The following is a 25,816-nucleotide window of genomic DNA, read 5'->3' as shown; positions in this document are numbered from 1 at the left end:
GTACTATTAATTACATTATTAATGTATTAAATAATACACATTACTAGTTGAAATATATAAAACATTGCATTAAATATTTGAAAACATCTTAAGCACAATTTTAAGAAATGTATGATAGGACAATATATAAAGAATCAGGGAGACATAGAAGAGATGAAACTCCAGATGAAACTCCAGTTTACTCAGAGCCAATTGATGAGGTGAGGGTAAGTAGCAATGGGTTCTGAATATGAAGAGAAGTTGCAAGCACATTGAGTTTGTATGCAGTACCTAGAAGTTCAGGATTTATCCTTTGTCTTAGGTAGAGAGCACAAGAGTTTTCTAATCTGTACAGTGACATGGAAGGTTTAAGAGGAAGGGGACATAAGTGTACCTGTGGCTGATTCATGTTGATGTATGGCAGAAACCAACACAGCATTGTAAAGCAATTATCCTCCAATTAATAACGAGTTTTTAAAAAAGGAAAAAAAATAGGATAACATCATTAGGTAAAAAATTATTGAAGAAATATATTTTTAAAGTTAGTTTTGGGATTCACCAAGAATATACATTTCTACTTTCATATATTTGAGTAAGATGGAGAAGAACAAAATACATTTTGGATTGACTTATTGGAGATATCAAACTCTTTAGACTAATTAGAAAGAACTTTTGGTAAATCACATAGTAGTTTAGGTATTTTGGTTCTTTTCTCTAACATATTTAAATTAACTGATTTTTAACTAGTTACTAAGACCTGCTACTTTTCCATGAGTATATTTTTGGTGGCTAGTGTTAAATTTTGACAAATGTCAAATATAGACTATTAAATTGTACTAGTAGTATACTACAACTCTAATAATTCACGATGCTCCCAGCCTAAGTGCTACTAATATTGGTAGCTCCTAAATATTATTTTATAGTTGACAATAAAGCATAAATAGTAATATTTGCATCACAGCCCCAAAGTTTTTCATGACCTACATAATGCTAAAATTTGAATTAGAGGAAATGGAAGGCAGAAATGCCAGGATTTAGGGAATTCTAAAAACTAATGACTTAAATTCCCTTTAAAAAATGATATGATGAAAAGAAAAGCAAAATTGCCCTTGTGATGTTCTTCACCCAAATCCACAACCCTAATCATATCATGAGAAAATATTAGATCAAATTTGATGGACATTTTTTAAAACCCTGGCCATTATTATTCAGGTGTCAAGTTTATGAAAGAAAGGGAAGTCCAAAATGTTACAGATGAAAAAACTAAAGAGGACACATGACTTCCAAATGCAATGGATTTCGATCCGGATTGGATCCTGAACAGAAAAAGAATGCTGGTAGAAAAACTGGGGAACCTGAATAAAATCTATAGTTTAGTTTAGGACTCTGCAGTCTATAGCCATGGACCAAATCAGTCGAGTTGCTTGTTGTTAAAGTTTTAGTGAGGTTCAACGGTATCTATTTCTTTATGTAATGTTTTCATAAAGGCTGCTTTCAGTCTTTAAGGGCAGAATTGATGACTTGGGGCAAAGACCATAGGGCCCACAAGCCTAAAATAAAGACTAAGTGTCTGTTTACGGCAATGTTTACTTAACTTCTGGTTTAGATAATAGTATTATATCAATATTAATCTCTTTAATTTGTATCATGATTATATAAGATGTTACTGTTAGAAGAATCTGGGTGAAGGGTATCCAGGAATATTTGGTATTCTTTGAGACTCTGGTATGAATCTAAAATTATTTAAAAATAAATAGCTTTTAAAAAGAGGTAATGGCTTAGAGTTCTAGCTTTGGGGTCAGACAGAACTAGATTTAAATCCCAGCCTTGCAAACTAATTCCCGTGTGATTTTCATCTCTAAAATTTGGGTAATAATAGTACCTATTTGCTTAAGGCATTTGCCAATATTAAATGTAATGCTGTGCTTACAGCCACTGCATATGATAAGCTCAAGTCATGATAATTTACATGCAGTAACGGTAGTTTTTCACAATATTATAAAGTATAATAATGACCTGAGAAAATATTACATTTGCTCTAAAAAAAAAATCAATTCTCGCAAGTCACTTATTTTCTATTTTTACTCTACAAAATGGATTGTCTCAAAACTACTGGGATTGGTAGATATTTATGGAGGAAGAAAGCCTTAATTTTCTGATGCAATCAAAAGATATTGTATCTTTTTTCATTTTGATGAAAGTTTCTGAACAACTGTGCTGCCCAGAATTAATAAATCATTCACTGAGGTTTAAACTAATTCCAGGAAAATGAATAAATAAAAGGAAGTAGATATTCAGAACATTTATATTTATCAGTGCTCAGAAGTGAATGATTTATTGGCCTTAATTATAAAATTCTTTAAGGTTCATATAAAACAAAATTAACTGCTTAAAATAATACAATTTTAGAACTAGTCAGGGTCTTACAAATCAATTAATTTAACTACCTAAGTCTTCTCATTTTTCAATATTACCCTTATTAAAAATCATGCAAATAGTGTCAATTTAGAACTTATCTCACTGCACCCAAGCATATATGACTATATTTTATAAATTACATCTCAATCCTATGATTATGTCCCAGCATTTAAAATGAATATATGTGGAAATCTATCCTAAAATATTTTCATTTAGAGTATATTAATATTCTCATTGTCCCATTTTATTCAGAAGAAGTTTGGAGAAGAATCTAACTTGTGTATATGTTTAATGATAAATAACTGCCCCTCAGAAATATTGTTATAATTTGCTCTCCCAAACATATTGAATGATTCAAAAAATAACCTTATGGACATTGTAGAGAACTCCTGTGACTTTTATGATTGATACAGAATTGAATTAATTACATGTCCTCTTTGAGATTTGTAAACCTCTAGTATTATTGCCTAGGAGAAGGCAATGGCACCCCACTCCAGTACTCTTGCCTGGAAAATCCCATGGACGGAGGAGCCTGGTAGGCTGCAGTCCATGGGGTCGCGAAGAGTCAGACATGACTGAGCGACTTCACTTTCACTTTTCACTTTTATGCATTGGAGAAGGAAATGGCAACCCACTCCAGTGTTCTTGCCTGGAGAATCCCAGGGTCGGGGTTGCACAGAGTTGGACACGACTGAAGTGACTTAGCAGCAGTAGCAGCAGTATTATTGCCTACAATCTTCAGCATTATTATCTAAATGCAATAGTCACTTTTTGTGGCAGTTAGACTAAATCATTTCATGTCTCTTTAGATCTAAGACTAACTAAATGTGAAATATTGCTTTAACATAGTTTATGATATTAAATATTAAAAGTTGTAAGGAATTGTTTCCATATCTTTTTCACAGTGAATTTGAATCTACTTTGTGAGATCCTCTGCTCTTTACAGCTTTATTTCTCATTTTTTCCAATTTCTTTATTCACTATGCTATTCACATATTTTGGAACCCTAGATTCTAGATTGCCATGCTAAGACGTCTTAAAAAGTCAATCCAGTGTTCTCCAACAAAGAAAGCCAATTAGAAGTTACACCATGAAAGGTCTACCTCAAAATGGCACTCTTCTTTGTTTTGGGAAAATACAAATTCTTTAACATGCAGTTCTTCCACAAAGAAGTCAAAATTAGCCTCAACGCCTTCCCAGCACAGAGACACAGAAAACCATTGCTATTAAAGCTACCATAAGTTGTGATAATTTTGCTATTTATGCATTGGAACTATTTTTCATATTATTATAATACAAATTCAGCTTCTTTGAGGGTGAGCCTGAAGACAGTGATATATTGCCTGCAGGACTTTGCGACTATAAACACCATTACAATTCAACATATTAAAAACTAAATATTCTGAGTCCAATGTTAAGTGAACACTAGGATTATAAAGATAAACAGATGCCCTACCTCACTTACAGTTCACAGCACTGTATATGGATTTAACATGTCTTATTTTGTCCTTGAAAAACTTTTTTCAGCTATAGACCATATCTCTGTTTCACAGATGAGGACATTTAAACATTTGTTTAAGATCACTATTTGAAGTTACTTAGCTAAGATTTGCAGCGTCTGAATGACTTTGAAGCCCATATTTAGAATTCACTCAAAACTCTTCTTGCACTTATGTCATAAACATCCTCTCAGTCCATGCAATACCAACTTACCATACTCTCACTCCAGCAAAAATAGAGTAGTCTGTGGTAACATAGAAGTCTTACTGTAATACTGTGAGATATAGCTAATTTGGTTCCTAAAGAATGAGTGGAACTATTCCAAATCCTGGAAACAGTGTCAGATTTTATTTTTGGGGGCTCCAAAATCACTGCCGATGGTGACTGCAGCTATGAAATTAAAAGACGCTTACTTCTTGGAAGGAAAGTTATGACCAACCTAAATAGCATATTAAAAGGCAGAGACATTACTTTGCCAACAAAGGTCCGTCTGGTCAAGGCTATGGTTTTTCCAGTGGTCATGTATGGATGTGAGAGTTGGATGGTGAAGAAAGCTGAGCACCGAAAAATTGATGCTTTTGAACTGTGGTGTTGGAGAAGACTCTTGAGGGTCCCTTGGACTTCAAGGAGATCCAACCAGTCCATCCTGAAGGAGATCAGTCCTGGGTGTTCATTGGAAGGACTGATGCTGAAGCTGAAACTCCAATACTTTGGCTACCTCATGCAAAGAGTTGACTCATTGGAAAAGACCCTGATGCTGGGAGGGATTGGGGACAGGAGGAGAAGGGGATGACAGAGGATGAGACGGCTGGATGGCATCACCAACTCAATGGGCATGAGTTTGAGTAAACTCCGGGAGTCTGTGATGGACAGGGAGGCCTGGCATGCTGCGATTCATGGGGTCACAGAGTCAGACACGGCTGAGCGACTGAACTGAACTGAACTGATTCCAAACCCTGGTAGAAAGTAATGAGTAAAGCCACTCATATATTAACATATGAATTCACCTATCAAACATTATGTGTTTTCTACAATATGCCAGAGGATACTCCACACCCTAGGGATTCAAGGACAGCAGGACACACATCACCTATAAAGATATTTTATTTTTTAATGAAAGAAAAGTTAAAATAGATATAGCTGAAGTCAGAGGGACTCTTAATAGTGGGATCAAACCTTTGATTGGTGATCATATCTTTTAAAGGACTGTGTGTGTGTGTGTGTGTGTGTGTATACACATATATACATATATAGGTATACATATATCAAGTTTGGACTTGATTCTAAAAGATAAAATGTCAACTGAATATTTTAAGTAAGTCAGTGGAGAATTAGTTTATACAATATTCCAGTTTCATAACCATCACTGAAAAATTATGAGAAGCTAGACAAACAGGTAAAAATGGTTATTCCATCATTTTATCATTTTAGGTTAGAATGATAATTGTCAGTGCACTGCCGCTGTAAGAGAAAAGATTTATTGAAAATGATCTACAGTTTTAAGAAAGCACAGTTTTTGAGACCTTATGAATTTTAGTCATATGTTTAAGCAATGGAATCTATGTATGTGTTAGTTTACTGTTAAAGTTTAAATAGAGTTAAAAATCCTCTCCTAATCTTTTATCCATATCAGCTCTGGCCCTTTTCTCTTTATAGCTAAACTCTTTTAAAAACATGACAAATAATCACTTTCTATACATTCTCCCCTCCAAATCTTTACATGTTTATTGAGGAGACCTTTCAGCGGCATCTGATCCAGTATTCCTTCTTGAACATGCTACAAGGAATTGCTTCTTCTTTCACTGAACTCAGTGAAATGAAGTTTACTTCATGCCCCATTTATTGTGCTCCTTCTTCATCTCCTTTGATGGCTCTCCCCATCTTCATGATCTGGAGAGTGAAGGGGTCCTTTGCCTCTGCTTTCTCAACCCCCTTCCTGTAGTTTCATTGGTTTTCTTGTATTATCTGTTCTTTTTTTTCTCATCTTTGAGGGCGATGGGGATAGCACCTGTTCATCTGCTCATTCATTATTTCAACAAATGTACACTGAACACTTTTTCTATGCAGCAATGTTGCTACAAGTGAACAAAGTCCTGCACTTCTTGAATGTATACCATGTTTAAGAAATGTATTTAATAGATTATTAAACAAACAGCTAAAACATATAGAATATCATATGAAGAACAGTGCTATGAAAATTGAAGTTGGAAGAGGAAATGTTGTGAAGGAGGTGTGGTAATTTTATTTGGGTAACAAAGGAAAGTTTCATGGAGATGAGTACATTTTAGCAAAGACCTGAAAAAAGAAATGAGAGAGAATTCAGTCAGAAGCAGCAGTAAGTTGGAGGAATGTATGCTGGATAAAGATGGCAGTAAGGTAGATGGTAAGATGAAAATATCATCTTGATTGGGTTAAAGTTGTAATGGTTGAGTCAATAGTATTGTGTAAAAAATATAGATCAGAGATAGAGATGCTTAAAATTGAGATTATGGAAGTGTCAAAATGATCAAGGATGATAAAGTCTAGAGTATGATAGAAATATATCATTGTCATACTAGAGGATGATAACAGAAATGCAACTGAGACAGAGTGGAAGAGAAGATCATTGGAGGAGAAAAGATCAAGACATTGAGATGCCAGAATAGTAAACAAATCATTTATGAAGATAAATCTCTGAGGATTATGACAAAATTAATGTTCAGAGAAATGACCAGTCAGGTACTACATTCTTCAAAGACTGAGGAAAAGACTGATGCTTTGAAAGATTGAAGGCAAAAAGAGAAGGGGGCTGCCAAGGATGAGATGGCGAGATAGCATCACCGACCAAATGGACAGGAATGTGAGCAAGTTCCTGGAGATAGTGGAGGACAGAGGAGCCTGGTATGCTGCAGTCCGTGGGATCACAAAGAGTCCAGCATGACTTAGTGACTGAACAACAGCAATGATGTGGAAGTGTGTAGCAAAGAGAGTAAGATGGGCTGAACTAGGGTGAGATTGATGAGACAGTCACCTCAAGTACCAAATTTAAAGGGGTACCAAAAGCCCAGTTAACATGATGAATAATACTGTCATGCTATACAGTTGACCCTTGAACAACATGGGTTTGAACGCATGGGTCTACTCATATTCAGTTGTTTTCGGTAAATACATACTTCAGTACTATGCATTCTGAGACTGGTTGTCTCTGGATGTGGAACTGCTGATATGGAGGATGGATTGTAAAGTTATAGGTGGATTTTTGACTGTGAGAAGTGTTGGCATCTATAACCCCTAAGTCATTCAAAGGTCAACTGCATTTTATTTTTTATTTTTTGCAAGTTACAATATCAAAATTATTGCAGAAAATTCCATGGCATAAAAAATGTCAAAATTTTAAATGAAGACAGGATCATAGTAGATAAGGTTTTCTTCTCATTTTGAGATTCAAAGATCATGCCTCTAAAAATCACTTCTATTTGAGATTTCTGTTTTAGACCTCTGTTAGAGATTTCTTCCCTGAATTACTCAAATGTGCATTCGCCTTTCCATTTACACATTGGCTAACTAAAGGAAATCAACCCTGAATATTCATTGGAAAGACTGTTACTGAAGCTGAAGCTCCAGTACTTTGGCCATCTGCTGCAAAGAGTCAACTCATTGGAAGAGACCCTGATGCTGGGAAAGACTGAAGGCAGGAAGAAAAGGGGGCAACGGTTAGAGAGAATGAGTTGGTTGGATGGCATCACCAAATCAATGGACATGGATTTGAGCAAACTTCAGGAGAAAGTGAAGGACAGGGAAGCCTGGCATGCTGCAGTCCATGGAGTCACAAAAAATCAGACACTACTTAGTGACCGAACAGCAACAACAAGCATCCCCAGCTTTCAGTGAACAAAATGTAGCTTCAGAGTACTCCTTCTCTCTTTCCTGATCCTTTTCCAGTCTTCCTCATCTCAATGACAGGAAATTCTGTTTTTCCTATTGCTCAGAAAAGTTGTTAGTTCATTATTAAACTCCCTTTCCCTCAGAACTTCCTCACATCCATCAGCAAATTCTATAATCTCTTCCCTACATGTCTAGCTAGACTTCTCACCATTTTGCAGCATCTCCCTGGTTCATGCAAATAATACTTCTCAGTGGATTTTTGCAACAGCTTCCCACTGGCCTCCCTTCTTTCACCTGAGGCATCTTATCAGGTATTCTCTACACAAGGGTAGAGCTATCACTTTATTATGAAGTCAGACCAGGTCTGCCAAGACCTTCTAAAGCACTTCCATATCTCTCAGAGTAAAAGCTAAAGCTCCTACATGAGTGAGTGAAGTCGCTCAGTCGTGTCTGACTCTTTGCGACCCCATGGACTGTAACCCACCAGGCTCCTCCGTCCATGGAATTTTCCAGGCAAGAGTACCGGAGTGGGTTGCCATTTCCTTCTCCAGGGGATCTTCCTGACCCAGGGATCGAACCCGGGTCTCCCGCATTGCGGGCAGACACTTTACCGTCTGAGCCACCGGGGAAGCCCCAAGCATTCAGCTCAGCTCTCTTTGCAATGTTGTCTCCTACAAAATTTTCCCCCAGTGGCTGTGCTACAATGGAACTGGCCTCTTTAGCATTTTTGTAACACATCATTCAGGGTCTTTGCACTTGCTGTTCCTTCAACCTGTAATGTTCTTTCCTAAATATCCATATGAACCCCTGCCTTAGGTTTCTCCCTAAGTATGACTTTATTAGACCATAATCTGGCTTAACCAGTTCACCTAGATGGGTAAAAACCAGCCTCGCCTCATCATTTCCTGCTCCCCATCAAAATCAAATATGTGCTCAGTCATTTGTGACTCTTTGCAACCCATATCCATCTTCATTTGTTTGTATTGTTCTTATAACCCAACAAAGTGTGTACATATTGGATTATTGTCTCATAAGCACATGAGAACACGTTGTATGTCTATTTCACATACTGCTATACTCCTCTGACAAGAACAGTGTCTGGCAATAGTATTAGCTCACTAAATATTGTGAATAAATTAGCATGCTAAAGGAATTAGTCAATCTTTAAATATTTACCAAACATAATTAGATTGAATTTTAAACATATTTGGAATCTACCTTTTAATAACATCAGGTTTTCCTACTTTCAAGTTTAAATCAGTTGACTGAAATATTTTTTTCTGAAAACAATTCTTTTACACAAGAATATATCACTATTTAAGATAAAGAGTAATAAAGTTAAAAGTTGTCTAAAAGTGGAGTTAAAATATTTTATTTATACATTTCTTTTATACATTTTTCTATTTTGATTAGCATCTGATTTCTTTTCAAAAGTGACTTAAAATCAGTCAAGCAGATTATCCTGAAATGCTGTCCAGATCGGTCCAATTATTTTATAGCAAACTCTACACTATATTTCAAGTAAGTAAATTCAGTGTTGTCTCTGAAAACTTTTCAGCTGAAATTACCATACAGTACTGATCAGACATTTTTTTACCTCAATCAAAAAGACTCCAGGGTTCATAATCAGAATAATTTATTTTCTTATTTATGTAACCTAGATTGCTTTATTCCACTTTATAAATGGAGAAAAACAGCTTTCCAAGACAAATGTCATAATGTTGTAATTTCAGAAAAAAATCATGATTTAGTAGACTTCTTCGCTTTTTATAAAGGTATAAAATGTTCCTATTGAATATTTCATTTAGCATTTTAAAAATGAATAGCTTTAATTTATTCTTTCTTTGACCTTTGTATTGAAATCTCTTTGTACTCTGAGATTTCTATCTAATCTTAACATGGTGAGATTTTTATCATCAACAAGTCTTCTTAAATTCATAGACGGGAAGCACAAATGAGCAAAAAAGATAACCACTTGTGGAGAAATTCTAGCATATCTTTTGTCAAATAACACACTGTAAGACTCTCTCAAATTCTTTGTGTAACATAGCAGGCCAGAGTCAACTGATTTCTCTATAAATCAGAAACAAAGGAAAACAAAATAATGATACTTAAGGGGGAAAAAGTGACAAGAAAGAAAAATGACATTTTTACAGGCCTATATAAACACAATTACCTTGCATGAGAAAAGAAACTAAATTATGAAAATCTTATAATCTGTATTTTCCTCTTTTCTTCTCATCCTCTTCCTCAGTTTCCCCTTTCTTCCCTCTTTCCCTCTCCTCCTCCTTTTAACTTAGAATCTACCTTACCTGTTACACCTAGGACAGATAAATGGATTGACTGTATATACATCTCAGGAGAAAATGTTTGAGAAGCTGCGTACATTTGTCAAAACACTCTATTTTAATATAGATACATTTGTCTCACTTCAGAGATACTGCTTAAACTTGAGTAAATTAAGTAGCAGTTTACCCAAAAGATTAAACATTTCTTTATCCAAATGGTAAAGCTGTTTTACTATTTATATATTATCAGTTGAATTTTTTCTCTTTGATTCTATATGCATTAGTAACTAAGCAATTCTGTAGCCTGTGGTTTGGAGTTCCCATCACAAGCTCTCAGGTTTTGTGTTCCCTAAAGGGGTTTGATATCTGGAGTGGTCGTGAATTCTGCTTTTCCTGTGGATAGTTTCTCTTCACCCCAAAACAGATTGCAGTTTAGAATATTCTATGGAGCTTTCATCTCTATTCTAGAATTTGACTGGTACACATATCAGGTGTAATACTCTTCCTCATCACACAATGAACATTTTTGTAAAATAAATTGCACTTTACCCACTTCTATATTTTTCCCATACCTGGGTACATAAGGAAAATTCACAAAGATCTTTAGATGTTAGGTTGAGTAACAGAGACCAAAAGCTGGTTTCTAGATATCTACGTTCAGGGAGGAAAATAGCATAAATTGAAGATACATTCTGATAGGTACTATTCTAGTTGTTTTACATATGTCATAGCACTGAATCAATAAGATACCTCTATGATAAAGCAATTATTTTCTATTATTTCTATTATTGTTAATAGATATTCTATTTGTTTTACATGTGATCATATGATCAAGCAATTATTATTGTTTTTGTTATTTTAATTGTTTTAAATGAAGAAATAAAATGTTAAAATGGGTTGAAACAACTTTTGTTGGACTAAATCCTGGCATATCACAGTATCAAGTTGATTGCCTTCAGAATACCTAGATCATTGCCATCATTTGGCCCTTTGCTCATCCAGCAAATACATCTTTCATTTCCTAAGGTATTGAGAATTCAGAGAGGAAGACTTCAAGGACACATTGAATTTAATCATGACAAGCATACAAAATACCATAATACAAAGCAAAGGTACTTGGCACCCTAAAATAGGTATAAAAATTGAGCCATGATAAATGGACATCTCACCAGTCAGCGTATTCCTGCACAAATTCATACTGAATATGAGTCCTAATTTCTTTCTCTAAGCATGTCATGTTCCTGCTCCAAAAAAACTGTAGTGGTTCAACATTTCTGACTTGGACTTGGATGGCACTGACTTTTTCAGCTCTGCTACTTATCAGTTTATCAGAATTTTTAAATTATTTAAATTTATTTTATTGAAGCATCGTTGATTTACAATGTTGTGTTATTTTCTACTGTATAGCAAAGTGATTCATATTCTTTTCCATTATGGTTTATCATAAGATATTTACTATAGTTCCCTGTGCTATACAGTAGGACCTTGTTGTTTATGCATTCTGTATTGACAGTTTGCATTTATTAATCTCAAACTCCAATCTGTGCCTCCCTCTCTCCCCCTCCCCCACGGCAAGCAAAGATTTGGCTTCTATGTCTGTGAATCTGTTTCTGTTTCATATGTAAGTTCATTTGTGTCATATTTTAGATTGCAAACATAAGTGATATATGGTATTTGTCTTTCTCTTCCTGACTTCACTTAACGTGATGATCTCTAAGTCTATCCATGTTGCTGCAGATGGCATTATTTTATTATTTTTCATACCTGAGTAACATTCTGTTATGTATATATGTTCCACATCTTCTTTATCCATTCATCTGTTGAGGGTCATTTAGGTTGCTTCCATGTCCTCTAACTGTTGTAAATGCGCTTCTGTGAACACTGGGGTACATGTATCTTTTTGAATTAGAGTTTTCTGTGAATATATGTGCAGGAGTGAGATTGAAGGACCATATGGTAGCTCTAGTTTTAGTTTTTTAGGAACCTCAATACTGTTTTCCATAGTGGCTGTACCAGCTTACAGCTTACATTCCTACAAAGTAGGAGGGTTCCTTTTTAGGAGAAATGTCTCTTTAGGTTCTTTTGCTCGTTTTCCAATTTTTTTTTTTTTTTTTTTGCTATTAAGTTGTGTGAGCTGTTTGTATATTTTGTAAATTAAGTGCTTGCCTGTCATATCATTTGCAAGTATATTCTCGCAGTTCATAGGTTGTCTTTTCATTAGTTTATGGTTTCCTTTGCTGTACAGAAACTTGTAAGTTTGATTAGGTCCCAACTGTTTCTTTTTGCTTTTACCTCTATTGCTTTGAGAGACTGACCAAAGAAAATATTATACAATTATGTCAGAGAATGTTTTGCTCATGTTCTCTTCAAAGAGTTTTATGGTGTCATGTAATATTTAAGTCTTTAAACCATTTTGAGTTTATTTTTGTGTATGGTGTGAGGATGTGTTTTAACTTCATTGATTCATCTCATCCAACAAATATTTTAGACTAACAGTCTTTAAAATGCTTATTAGGCACTCTTAGCAAAAGAAAAACATAGCCCCTTACTCTCCAATATGTATATGTTTCTATTTACTACTGAATATGTACTGCTATCATTAGTAATTTTGCTCACAGTATATTTTTTGAGTGAAGTTAAGTGTAGTTGACATATTCTGCATTTCAAATAGTCATAGATAATTTTGATTATTTTGCTGTCATTTTTAAGCATTGTAGAACAGTTTTTAAAATATTTTATTTCACTTTTAAGTTTACAAAGTTTCCAGAACACTGACAGTATCTTATTTTATTTAAAATGCAAAATAATGTAGAGAATGATCCTATATTTGCACTTCAAACTTTATCTCAATTTGACCAATTAATTCTTCCCTTAACAATAGAAAATAATTATCTGATTGCGACTCACTTTTATATTTTGTAAGTTTATTCTGAAAACTGCATTCTTATAATAAGCTAGAGGAATTAGAAAAGAATGGCGTGGACTACAAAAAGCAATCTAAAAATATATACACACAAATACATATATATATATAATCTATATTATATTATAACATAATATAAGCTTATGTTCATTTTAGGGAAAAAAAGTGTGACAAAGCCATGAATAAAATGTTAAAGTAAAAGGAAAAGAACAAAACAGAGCTGTAGTAAAATTAAACAGACAACAAGAAAAAAATAAAGAGTAGTATTAAAGTCTTCCCTTAGAAATCATTTGCATCCATTTAAGTTTTCTAAAGTCTGAGACATCTGAGACAACTAGTCCAACATTTCTATTTTATGGTTGAGGAAATTTGTTTTCTTTGGGGGCAAATTATGCTCAGAGAATAAGATTATTTTTGCCAATATTTTATTTTAAATAGGTTCACTGCAGAAATTATAATAATTTCATAAGACAATAGCATACAGAATAATGTCTCTTAATAAGCTAATACAAAATAACATAATTCAAACCAATTGCTAAATCAGTTACACTGTTGTTCAAGGAAAGAGCAAATTAAAGGAATAAAGTCCAAATGTAGTTGAGGTGTATGGCTTTATCAGTTGGTTCTTGGGAGAGTCAACTTAGCCAATCAAGAGCTGACAGTCCGATTGCTAGAGCAAAGGAGAAAGTTCCTTGTTGCTAGAGCACGTTGCTAGGAGACAAAGACACTAGTGTTGACCAATAAAATGATCTCTTTGAGGTTACTGCAAGGTTTTTCACCCCTGCATAGCAGGAACTATTGCCCCAGAGTCTTTGTAGGGCTATTTAGATTAGGAAAGAGTCACCGTGCTCAGATCCAGCACTCCAGGATAGTCTTCACAAACTTGGGTTTTATAGTCTAAATGTCTCCTCCCCATAGTTGCTTCTCCATGGGTTCTTCTTGACAAGCCCCCCTCAGCCTCCTAGCTCAGCCTCCTAGCTACTGAAAGCTTGTCAGCAATCACAGATGTCAGTGTCGACATTTTGATACAACAATTTCACTTTTATATCAGAAACAACTTTACCTATAAAAACAAGTTTATTTATGTCGGAGCCAAGCGGATTCGGGATCATATCAAATCTCTACACAACAAAATGCAGGAATAAGCTGGATGCGTGCATTGTCCAAGGTCAGATTTCCCAAGTCAGGTATAGAAACCCAAATCTAGGTGTCCTGAAGGCCAGTTCCATGTTCTCCACCACACCCACAGCCCTGCGTTGCAGTGCAAAGCCCAAGAATGAAAAATCCAGGTAACAGCACCAAGTAAAACAGGACTGCTGCTGCTAAGTCGCTTCAGTCGTGGCCGACTCTGTGCGACCCCATAGACGGCAGCCCCCCAGGCTCCCCCGTCCCTGGGATTCTCCAGGCAAGAGCACTGGAGTGGGTTGCCATTTCCTTCTCCAATGCATGAAAGTGAAAAGTGAAAGTGAAGTCGCTCAGTCGTGTCCAACTCTTAGCGGCCCCATGGTCTGCAGCCCACCAGGCTCCCCCGTCCATGGAATTTTCCAGGCAAGAGGACTGGAGTGGGGTGCCATTGCTGTCTCCGAAAACAGGACAAAAGCCAAATAAATGAGGAAACAGATGAGAATACAAATGGAAATGTTGGTAAATCAGTGGTTCTCAACCAGGGGTGACTTTGCCCTCAGGGGATACTTGGTGATTCCTGGAGGCCTTATGATAGTCACAATTTGTTTGTTGTTGTTGTTGTCGTTTTTGATAGTCACAATTTGAAGAGTAGGGATATACTACACAATTCTAGTGAATAGATTTTAGGAATGTTCCTAAATAGCCTAAAACATCCAAGACAACCTTCACAGCAAAAAAAAAAAAAATTATCTGCACCAGAATGCCAATAATGCATCAGTGAAGAAACTTTAAATGTTTAAAATCCTAATAATTATAGAGAGACTGAGATAATGAGGATGAGAGAGAGAGTAGGAATTAAAGCTAAGAATAACAGAGTGAAAACAACATGGAGACACAAATATTAATGTCAGAAGCAGAAAAAGTAGAAAATGATGCATAGCAAGATGTTACCCAATTTTAGTTATGTGTATGAATAATTCCCTAGGGAAAACAAATGTCTTCACCTATTTCCAAGTAAACTCATTTTTCTGATACACGATGAAGAATATTTTATCTAGATAAATAATGCTTTCTTCATTGGATAGCTGTGAGCAAAAATGTTATTAAATGATTTTACTGGAGGAGAAGTGAAACACTAAAATGATACCTTTCATGTCAGACTTTGCCTCATAAAGAGGATTTGCACAGAAATATGGTGTGTTCTTCTGAACTCTAATTTATATAGGAAATGTTGTCATGCCTTAACCATCAGGGTTCTTTGCTGTTCAGAGATAAGAAGTTTCTATTTTTCATTTTTTGTGTGTATGGTGTTTGTATCTACGTTCTGAATAATTTATTCTATTTCTTTGAGGATAAGTAAACATGTTTTCAAGTTGAGCTTCACATCAGCTATAACTGCATGCATTTCAAAAGAGTCCTTAAATTTTCCTCAAAACTCTAAAAATCAGAAGCAAAGAGATATATTTAAATGGTTATAAATTATGTGGCACTTATTAAGGGAATATGAGTTCCAGGAGCCAGTCTGTTTTGCATGATTTATTTTATATTTCTCATATATGAGATAGATAACATTAGTATTATATCTATTGGCTATATGAGAAAACAGCAGCACACTGAGGTTAAATAACTGGATCACAGTCTCTCTGAACTGTGATGCAGGTTAGAACTTGAATTCAAATTCAGTCCATCTGGTCCCTGAGGTCCTATTCTTAATCACCGTGATATATTTTCTGTGCAAAATTTTATCTGGTTTCTGCGAAACTTTTTTAATGTGAAGCTTCAGGAGATTTCCATGCTTCTTTATAAAATATGTGGCAGGAATTCCCTGCTGCTGCTGCTGCTAAGTCCCTTCAGTTGTGTCCGACTCTGTGCCACCCCATAGACAGCAGCCTACCAGGCTCCGCTGTCCCTGGGATTCTCCAGGCAAGAACACTGGTGTGGGTTACCATTTCCTTCTCCAGGGCATGAAAGTGAAAAGTGAAAGTGAAGTCGTTCAGTCATGTCCAACTCTTTGTGACCCCATGGACCACTGCCTACCAAGCTCCTCCATCCATGGAATTTAACAGGCAAGAGTGCTGGAGTTGGGTGCCATTGCCTTCTCCGAGGAATTCCCTATCAATTCACAAATGAAGAGTAGAGTTGGCAAATGGATTCTTGCAGATATAGTTGCCTAATATCTATATTCCTGTTATTATTTAATGAAATAATACAAATTTAATGTTAGTGACTCTTAAGAGAGGGGCAGTAGCCAGCATAGTCTCCTAATGCCTGCACCCATTGCTCCTATATTCTGCCCAATAGGGTAACAATTACAAAGAATATCACTTACTAAAAAAGACAAAGTACCAAAAAAACGCCTGAACCCTGCTGATTACGGGTTAGCTATACCAACCCTACACTTTGTTTACATGAGAGAAAAATAAATCGCCTTCTTATTTAAATTATTACTATTGTAAGTTCTGCTATTGACAGATGAATCCAAGTCCTAATACAGATGCCATGCTCAGATGACTGTTACTCTTTATTTTCTTTTTTTCTTTCCTTTCTGGCTTTTATTTATTTATTTATTTTCATTTTTTTTTATTAGTTGGAGGCTAATTACTTTACAATATTGTAGTGGTTTTTGTCATACATTGACAAGAATCAGCCATGGATTTACATGTATTCCCCGTTCCGATCCCCCCCTCTCACTTCCCTCTCTACCCGTTATCTAGGGTGAAACAGATCACCAGCCCAGGTTGGACTTTTACTCTTTATTTTCAACGTTGTTTTTTTTTTTTTTTTTTTTTTATTAAAGGGAAGAGAAAAACATGATTTACTGAGCACATATGTTTAAAGATATATATATATATCTGCTTCCCTCGTAGATGGTAAAGCATCTGCCTGCAATGTGGGAAACCTGGGTTCAAGCCCTGGGTTGGAAAGATCCCCTGGAGAAGGAAATGGCACCCCACTCCAGTACTCTTGCCTGGAAAATCCAATGGACGGAGGATCCTGGTGGGCTACAGTCCACGGGGTCACAAAGAGTCGGACACGACTGAGCGACTTCATATATGTGTGTGTGTGTGTGTGTGTGTGTGTGTGTGCGTGTATAGAGAGAAAACTGTACTGAAAGCAAGAAAGTAAGTTATGAATGGAGCAGACATTTGTATGGAATTTCAGAAAGAAAACAAGTATTGAATATAATCGACTGAGAAATTGGACAAGTAAAATGACAACCCCAAACGTTCAGGAGAAAGCTATTGCAGAGATGGCAGTAGCTGTCTTCAGTGAGCCCCCGAAGGAACTGTGAACTCGAGATAAGTACAGGAAGGGACCACTGTGTAATCTTTAGCGCTCCTTGATCCAGAGTTGTCACTTCAGTTCAGTTCATTCGCTCAGTCGTGTCTGACTCCTTGTGACCCCATGAACTGCAGCATGCCAGGCCTCCCTGTCCATCACCAACTCCCAGAGTCCACCCAAACCCATGTCCATTGAGTCAGTGATGCCATCTAATTATGTCATCCTCTGTCGTCCCCTTCTCCTCCTGCTCTCAATCTTTCCCAGCATCAGGGTCTTTTCAGATGAGTCTGCTCTTTGCATCAGGTGGCCAAAGTATTGTAGTTTCAGCTTCAGCATCAGTCCTTCCAAGGAACACCTAGGACTGATCTCCTTTAGGTGGACTGGTTGGATTTCCTTGCAGTCCAAGGGACTCTCAAGAGTCTTCTCCAACACCACAGTTCAAAAGCATCAATTCTTCGGCACTCAGCTTTCTCTCACACACCCATACATGACCACTGGAAAAACCACAGCCTTGACTAGATGGACCTTCACTGACAAAGTAATGTCTCTGCTTTGTAATATGCTGTCTAGGTTAGTATAACTTTCCTTACAAGGAGTAAGCGTCTTTTAATTTCATGGCCACAATCACCATCTGCAGTGATTTTCGAGCCCCCCAAAATAAAGTCTGACACTGTTTCCACTGTTTCCCCATCTATTTGCCATGAAGTGATGGGACCAGATGCCATGATCTTAGTTTTCTGAATGTTGAGCTTTAAGCCAAGGTTTTTTTTTTTTTTCATTTATTTTTATTAGTTGGAGGCTAATTACTTTACAATATTGTAGTGGTTTTTGTCATACATTGACATGAATTAGCCATGGATTTACATGTATTCCCCATCCCGATCCCCCTCTCCCACGTCCCTCTCCACCTGATCCCTCTGGGTCTTCCCAGTGCACCAGGCCCAAGCACCTGTCTCATGCATCCAACCTGGGCTGGTGATCTGTTTCACCCTAGATAATATACACATTTCGATGCTGTTCTCTTGAAACATCCCACCCTCGCCTTCTCCCACAGAGTCCAAAAGTCTGTTCTATACATCTGTGCCTCTTTTTCTGTTTTGCATATAGGGTTATCGTTACCATCTTTTTAAATTCCATATATATATATGTTAGTATACTGTAATGGTCTTTATCTTTCTGGCTTACTTCACTCTATAACGGTAAGCCAAGTTTTTCACTCTTTTCTTTCACTTTCATCAAGAGGCTCTTTAGTTCCTGTCCACTTTCTGCCATAAGGGTGGTGTCATCTGCATATCTGAGGTTAATGATATTTCTCCCAGCAATCTTGATTCCAGCTTGTGCTTCTTCCAGCCCAGCGTTTCTCATGATGTACTCTGCATATAAGTTAAATAAGCAGGGTGACAATATACAGCCTTGATGTACTCCTTTTCCTATTTGTCACTTACTACACAATTACTGCACATCTAATTTTTCAGTAAAAGTTGCTACTCTAGCTACCAGTTGTGTACAAGTTACAACCAACTGTCACCACATTTACTGCTGCTATCATCATCTCATCTGAGTCAGTTCACAGACATACTTCTGAGAAATAGTGGGCTCCATTCTAGACCACCACAATAAAACCAATATTGCATTAAATAAAATTACAATTTTCTTTGGTTTCCCATGGCATATAAAAGTTATGTTACACTATCTGTAATCTATTAGCATGCAATAGCATTGTGCCTTAAAAAAGCTTCAAGCATTAATTTAAAAATATGTGAGAAAAGGGGGGCGGAGGGCTTCCCTGGTGGCTCAGAGGTAACAATCACGCTTGCCAATGCAGGAGATGTAGGTTCAATCCCTGGAACAAGAAGATCCCCTGAAGAAATAAGTGGTAACCCACTCCAGTATTCTTCCCTGGGAAATCCCATTTGGCGGTGGGGCCTGGCAGGCTACAGTCTATGGGGCTGCAAAAGAGTCAGACATGACTTAGCGACTAAACAACAATGACAATAATCTGAGCTTTCAGGGAGTTGTAATAGTAACACCAAAGATCACTAATCGCAGATCATCATAACAGAGAAGTAATAGTGAGCAAGTCTGAAGTATTGGCAGAATTACCGGTGTGCTACAGAAATACCAAGTAAGCAAAATGCTGTTGGAACCATGGCACTGATAGATGTGTCTGATGCTGGGTTGCCCCAAACCTGTAATCTGTAAAAAACGCAATATCTGCCAGGTGCAATAGAAGGAGATATGTCGGTCTGTCATCTGCTCAAAATACTTCCATGGCTTTGCATCTTATTTTCAGGATGAAAACCAATGTTCTCCCAGTGGCCCCCCAGGCCCTAGTGATTTTAACTTTCCATTCTTCCTCTAACATTGTTTCCTAATACTTTCCCCGAGTCACTGCCCTGCACCCACGCAGCCTCCCTACTGTCACCTGAATATGCCCTGACACTCCCAGATCGAGCCCGTGCAGTGACAGCTCTCTATATGCCTGGGATGCTTACCCTGCAGGAAACCACGTGGTTTCTTCTCTCACTTCCTTCAATTGTGTCCTGAAAGGTCTCTTTCTCTGTAAGGCCTTTCTTCACTACGTTAACACTCTCCCCCAACTCTCCCTGTCCCCTTGCCCTATTTATTTTCTTAATATTTCCCACCATGTGACATGCTAGGTGTTGGTCTTACTTGTCTTGTTTAGTGCCTGTGTTCTCACTAGAATTTACTATTTCTGAAGGGAGAGATTGTTACACTGAATTATATTTTTATATTTACTGATATATCATGATCCTTTGCAATAAAACCTGACCCATGGTAAGGAACCAGTAAGTTATTTTTATGAATGAAGAACCAATAAGTTATTTTTATGAATGAAGAATTTAATTTTATGAGTAAAGAATGAATACTTTAGGAGTTTTGGGTTAGTTGAAACCTCCCATTCCTTTGCTTATACTGAGTCATCAAAGTAGTATTTTTGTCTGCAGACTAAACTTAAAAGATTCTTTTTAAAAGTGTGCATAATCTGCTTAGTAGGGATCTTGGATGGGCTTTGGGGCTCACAGAAAACAAAAAAGAATTCCAGTTTTCAATAATAGACATTCAGAAAAGTAGAAAATAGAGTTGTATTATAAGCTGAAGTAAAGTTCTTCATTCCAAGAGGGAATTCACTTTCACTTCAAACTTATATAAAAGGAGTGTTTTTAAAATAATGAAATCAGACTCCCAGCCTGATAACCCCAGAAGAAACAGAAATCCAATGTTAATTTCAGTGAAACTAGACAAAAACTAAACTCTTCCCTACAATCCTTCCCCATCCAATACAAATGTAAGACCCACTCTGGGAAGTGGAAACTGAGTCACAGTTCAACAGAGAAAAAGGGAGAGAAAATACCGTGGCTACAAATATAAGAGGGAGCCAGCAAAGGACATCTCAAATGTGTAAGGAGATCATTCTGAGTTGTTTTTTTTTTCCCATTTATTTTTATTAGTTGGAGGCTAATTACTTTACATCATTACAGTAGTTTTTGTCATACATTGAAATGAATTAGCCGTGGATTTACATGTATTCCCCATCCCGGTCCCCCCTCCCCCCTCCCTCTCCACCCCATCCCTCTGGGTCTTCCCAGTGCACCAGGCCCGAGCACTTGTCTCATGCACCCAACCTGGGCTGGTGATCTGTTTCACCCTAGATAATATACATGTTTCGATGCTGTTCTCTTGAAACATCCCACCCTCGCCTTCTCCCACAGAGTCCACAAGTCTGTTCTATACATCTGAGTCTCTTTTTCTTTTTTTGCATATAGGGTTATCGTTACCATCTTTCTAAATTCCATATATATGTATTAGTATACTGTAATGGTCTTTATCTTTCTGGCTTACTTCACTCTGTATAATGGGCTCTAGTTTTATCCATCTCATTAGAACTGATTCAAATGAATTCTTTTTAATGTCTGAGTAATATTCCATGGTGTATATGTACCACAGCTTCCTCATCCATTCGTCTGCTGATGGGCATCTAGGTTGCTTCCATGTCCTGGCTATTATAAACAGTGCTGCGATGAACATTGGGGTGCACGTGTCTCTTTCAGATCTGGTTTCCTTGGTGTGTATGCCCAGAAGTGGGATTGCTGGGTCATATGGCAGTTCTATTTCCAGCTTTTTAAGAAATCTCCACACTGTTTTCCATAGTGGCTGTACTAATTTGCATTCCCACCAACAGTGTAAGAGGGTTCCCTTTTCTCCACACCCTCTCCAGCATTTATTGCTTGTAGACTTTTGGATAGCAACCATCCTGACTGGCCTGTAACGGTACCTCATTGTGGTTTTGATTTGCATTTCTCTGATAATGAATGATGTTGAGCATCTTTTCATGTGTTTTTGTGCCATCTGTATGTCTTCCTTGGAGAACTGTCTGTTTAGTTCTTTGGCCCATTTTTGGATTGGGTCATTTACTTTTCTGGAGTTGAGTTGGAGGAGTTGCTTGTATATTTTTGAGATTAATCCTTTGTCTGTTGCTTCGTTTGCTATTATTTTCTCCCAATCTGAGGGCTGTCTTTTCACCTTGCTTATAGTTTCCTTTGTTATGCAAAAGCTTTTAAGTTTCATTAGGTCCCATTTGTTTATTTTTGCTTTTGTTTCTAAAATTCTGGGATGTGGGTCATAGAGGATCCTGCTGTGATTTATGTCGGAGAGTGTTTTGCCTATGTTCTCCTCTAGGAGTTTGATAGTTTCTGGTCTTACATTTAGATCTTTAACCCATTTTGAGTTTATTTTTGTGTATGGTGTTGGAAAGTGTTCTAGTTTCATTCTTTTACAAGTGGTTGACCAGTTTTCCCGGCACCACTTGTTAAAGAGGTTGTCTTTGTTCCATTGTATATCCTTGCCTCCTTTGTCGAAGATAAGGTGACCATAGGTTCGTGGTTTTATCTCTGGACTTTCTGTTCTGTTCCATTGATCTTTATTTCTGTTTTTGTGCCAGTACCATACTGTCTTGATGACTGTGGCTTTGTAGTATAGTCTGAAGTCAGGCAGATTGATTCCTACAGTTCCATTCTTCTTTCTATATGATTATCTCAATAGATGCAGAAAAAGCCTTTGACAAAATTAAACATCCATTTATGATTAAAACTCTCCAGAAAGCAGGAATAGAAGGAACATACCTCAACATAATAAAAGCTATATATGACAAACCCACAGCAAGCATCACCCTCAATGGTGAAAAATTGAAAGCATTTCCCCTGAAATCAGGAACAAGACAAGGGTGCCCACTCTTACCACTACTATTCAACATAGTTTTGGAAGTTTTGGCCACAGCAATCAGGGCAAAAAAAGAAGTAAAAGGAATCCAGATAGGAAAAGAAGAAGTGAAACTCTCTCTGTTTGCAGATGACATGATCCTCTACATAGAAAACCCTAAAGACTCTACCAGAAAATTACTAAAGCTAATCAATGAATACAGTCAAGTTGCAGGATATAAAATTAACACACAGAAATCTCTTGCATTCCTATACACTAACAATGAGAAAACAGAAAGAGAAATTAAGGAAACAATACCATTCACCATTGCAACAAAAAGAATAAAATACTTAGGAGTATATCTACCTAAAGAAACAAAAGACCTATACATAGAAAACTATAAAACACTGATGAAAGAAATCAAAGAGGACACAAACAGATGGAGAAATATACCGTGTTCATGGATTGGAAGAATCAATATTGTCAAAATGGCTATACTACCCAAAGCAATCTATATATTCAATGCAATCCCTATCAAACTACCAACGGTATTTTTCACAGAACTAGAACAAATAATTTCACAATTTGTATGGAAATACATTCTGAGTTTTTTTTTTTTTAAATTTTTATTAGTTGGAGGCTAATTACTTTACATCATTACAGTAGTTTTTGTTATACATTGATATGAATTAGCCATGGATTTACATGTATTCCCCATCCCAGTCCCCCCTCCCACCTCCCTCTCCACCCAATCCCTCTGGGTCTTCCCAGTGCACCAGGCCCGAGCACTTGTCTCATGTACCCAACCTGAGCTGGTTATCCGTTTCACCCTAGATAATATACATGTTTCAATGCTGTTCTCCTGAAACATCCCACCCTCTCCTTCTCCCAGAGTCCACAAGTCTGTTCCATACATCTGAGTCTCTTTTTCTGTTTTGCATATAGGGTTATCGTTACCATCTTTCTAAAGTCCATATATATGTGTTAGTATACTGTAATGGTCTTTATCTTTCTGGCTTACTTCACTCTGTATAATGGGCTCTAGTTTTATCCATCTCATTAGAACTGATTCAAATGAATTCTTTTTAATGTCTGAGTAATATTCCATGGTGTATATGTACCACAGCTTCCTCATCCATTCGTCTGCTGATGGGCATCTAGGTTGCTTCCATGTCCTGGCTATTATAAACAGTGCTGTGATGAACATTGCGGTGCACGTGTCTCTTTCAGATCTGGTTTCCTTGGTGTGTATGCCCAGAAGTGGGATTGCTGGGTCATATGGCAGTTCTATTTCCAGCTTTTTAAGAAATCTCCACACTGTTTTCCATAGTGGCTGTACTAATTTGCATTCCCACCAACAGTGTAAGAGGGTTCCCTTTTCTCCACACCCTCTCCAGCATTTATTGCTTGTAGACTTTTGGATAGCAGCCATCCTGACTGGCGTGTAATGGTACCTCATTGTGGTTTTGATTTGCATTTCTCTGATAATGAGTGATGTTGAGCATCTTTTCATGTGTTTGTTAGCCATCTGTATGTCTTCCTTGGAGAAATGTCTGTTGAGTTCTTTGGCCCATTTTTTGATTGGGTCATTTATTTTTCTGGAGTTGAGTTGGAGGAGTTGCTTGTATATTTTTGAGATTAATCCTTTGTCTGTTGCTTCATTTGCTATTATTTTCTCCCAATCTGAGGGCTGTCTTTTCACCTTGCTTATAGTTTCCTTTGTTGTGCAAAAGCTTTTAAGTTTCATTGGGTCCCATTTGTTTATTTTTGCTTTTATTTCTGAAATTCTGGGATGTGGGTCATAGAGGATCCTGCTGTGATTTATGTCGGAGAGTGTTTTGCCTATGTTCTCCTCTAGGAGTCTTATAGTTTCTGGTCTTACCATTCTGAGTTTTAAAACCTTATTCCTTATATCTGAAATGGCAATAGCTGCACTGGAACCAGGGGTTTTCTTAGACTCGGTTTGTTACTGAAAAGCAGAGAGCATAGAGGTGAGTGAGGAGCTACACAGATATATAACATATGCAGTGATGAAATGGATACTTCCCTAGTCAATTTACCCAGAACCAATAGTCTTACAGTAGGAAAGTAAAACTGAAGAATCGCTCAACTTCAGCAACCTTATATTCTTTCAATTTTTTTGGTGATTTCTGTAAATTTGGGAAAGATCTTATATTAGTTTTTAATTACCTATATATTTGAATGAGCTTAACATCTTGTGGAAAAATCCAAACGAACCTTTAGCCAATCCAATATCTAAATTTAGTCAGTGGTTCATAAAACATCCCAGTATTCTGCTGATGTCCAAATGAAAATAACATTAAAAATAACAAAGGTGAGAGGCAAAAGACTGATTTGAACATATATGTGGAAGTGGAGGGACCTGTCCAAACCATCCAAGTATGATGACAAAAGAACTTTTTATCTCAAGGACCAAGCTGATGTATGGGGCTTCCCCCATATCTCAGCGGTTAAAAAAAAAAAAAAAATCCATCTGCAATGCAGGAGACACGGGTTCGACTCCTTGGTCAGGAAGATCCCCTGGAGAAGGAAGTGGTAACCGACTCCAGATTCTTGCTTGGAGAATTCCATGGACAGAGGAACCTGGCAGGCTACGGTCCATGGGGTCACAAAGAGTCAGACACAACTAAAGTGACTGAGCACACCCAAGTTGATGAAAGAAACAGATGGAACATCATGGTGTCAATAAGTGAGAATTCCCAAAAGTCAGAGGCTTTTTGGCCACCGATTTTCTGGAAAGTGGAGACTCTGCCCAGTCCTCACCCCCAACCCTGTATTCCATAGACCCTGCATGCATGCATGCTAAGTCGCTTCAGTTGTGTCTGACTCTGTGAGACCCCATAGACGGCCGCCCACCAGGCTCCTCTGTCCCTGGGATTCTCCAGAAAGAGCACTGGAGTGGGTTGCCATTTCCTTCTCCCCATAGACCCTGATCCGTGGTCTTTCTAACCTCCCTCTCCCAAATGGGAGGTGCTGGGTCTTATGTTGAAATGGTAACCTGATAGAAAGTCTTAATTCCTGCAATTCATCTTTAGGCTATAATTTTGTATAATTTAATGGCATGATTACTGTCACAGAACTGTACTTCAAAATTATTTTTAGGTTGCTGATATCTTACTTTTGGGGGGTTTGACTAGATACCAGTTTCTGTCCTCCAGTAAGCCCCTAGTACAGGAGTATTATTTGGAGACGTTGA

This window comes from Odocoileus virginianus, chromosome 24 (assembly GCF_023699985.2).
Source record: "Odocoileus virginianus isolate 20LAN1187 ecotype Illinois chromosome 24, Ovbor_1.2, whole genome shotgun sequence".
In the NCBI taxonomy this organism is placed as follows: Eukaryota; Metazoa; Chordata; class Mammalia; order Artiodactyla; family Cervidae; genus Odocoileus; species Odocoileus virginianus.
Note: the sequence above shows the minus strand (reverse complement) of the source record.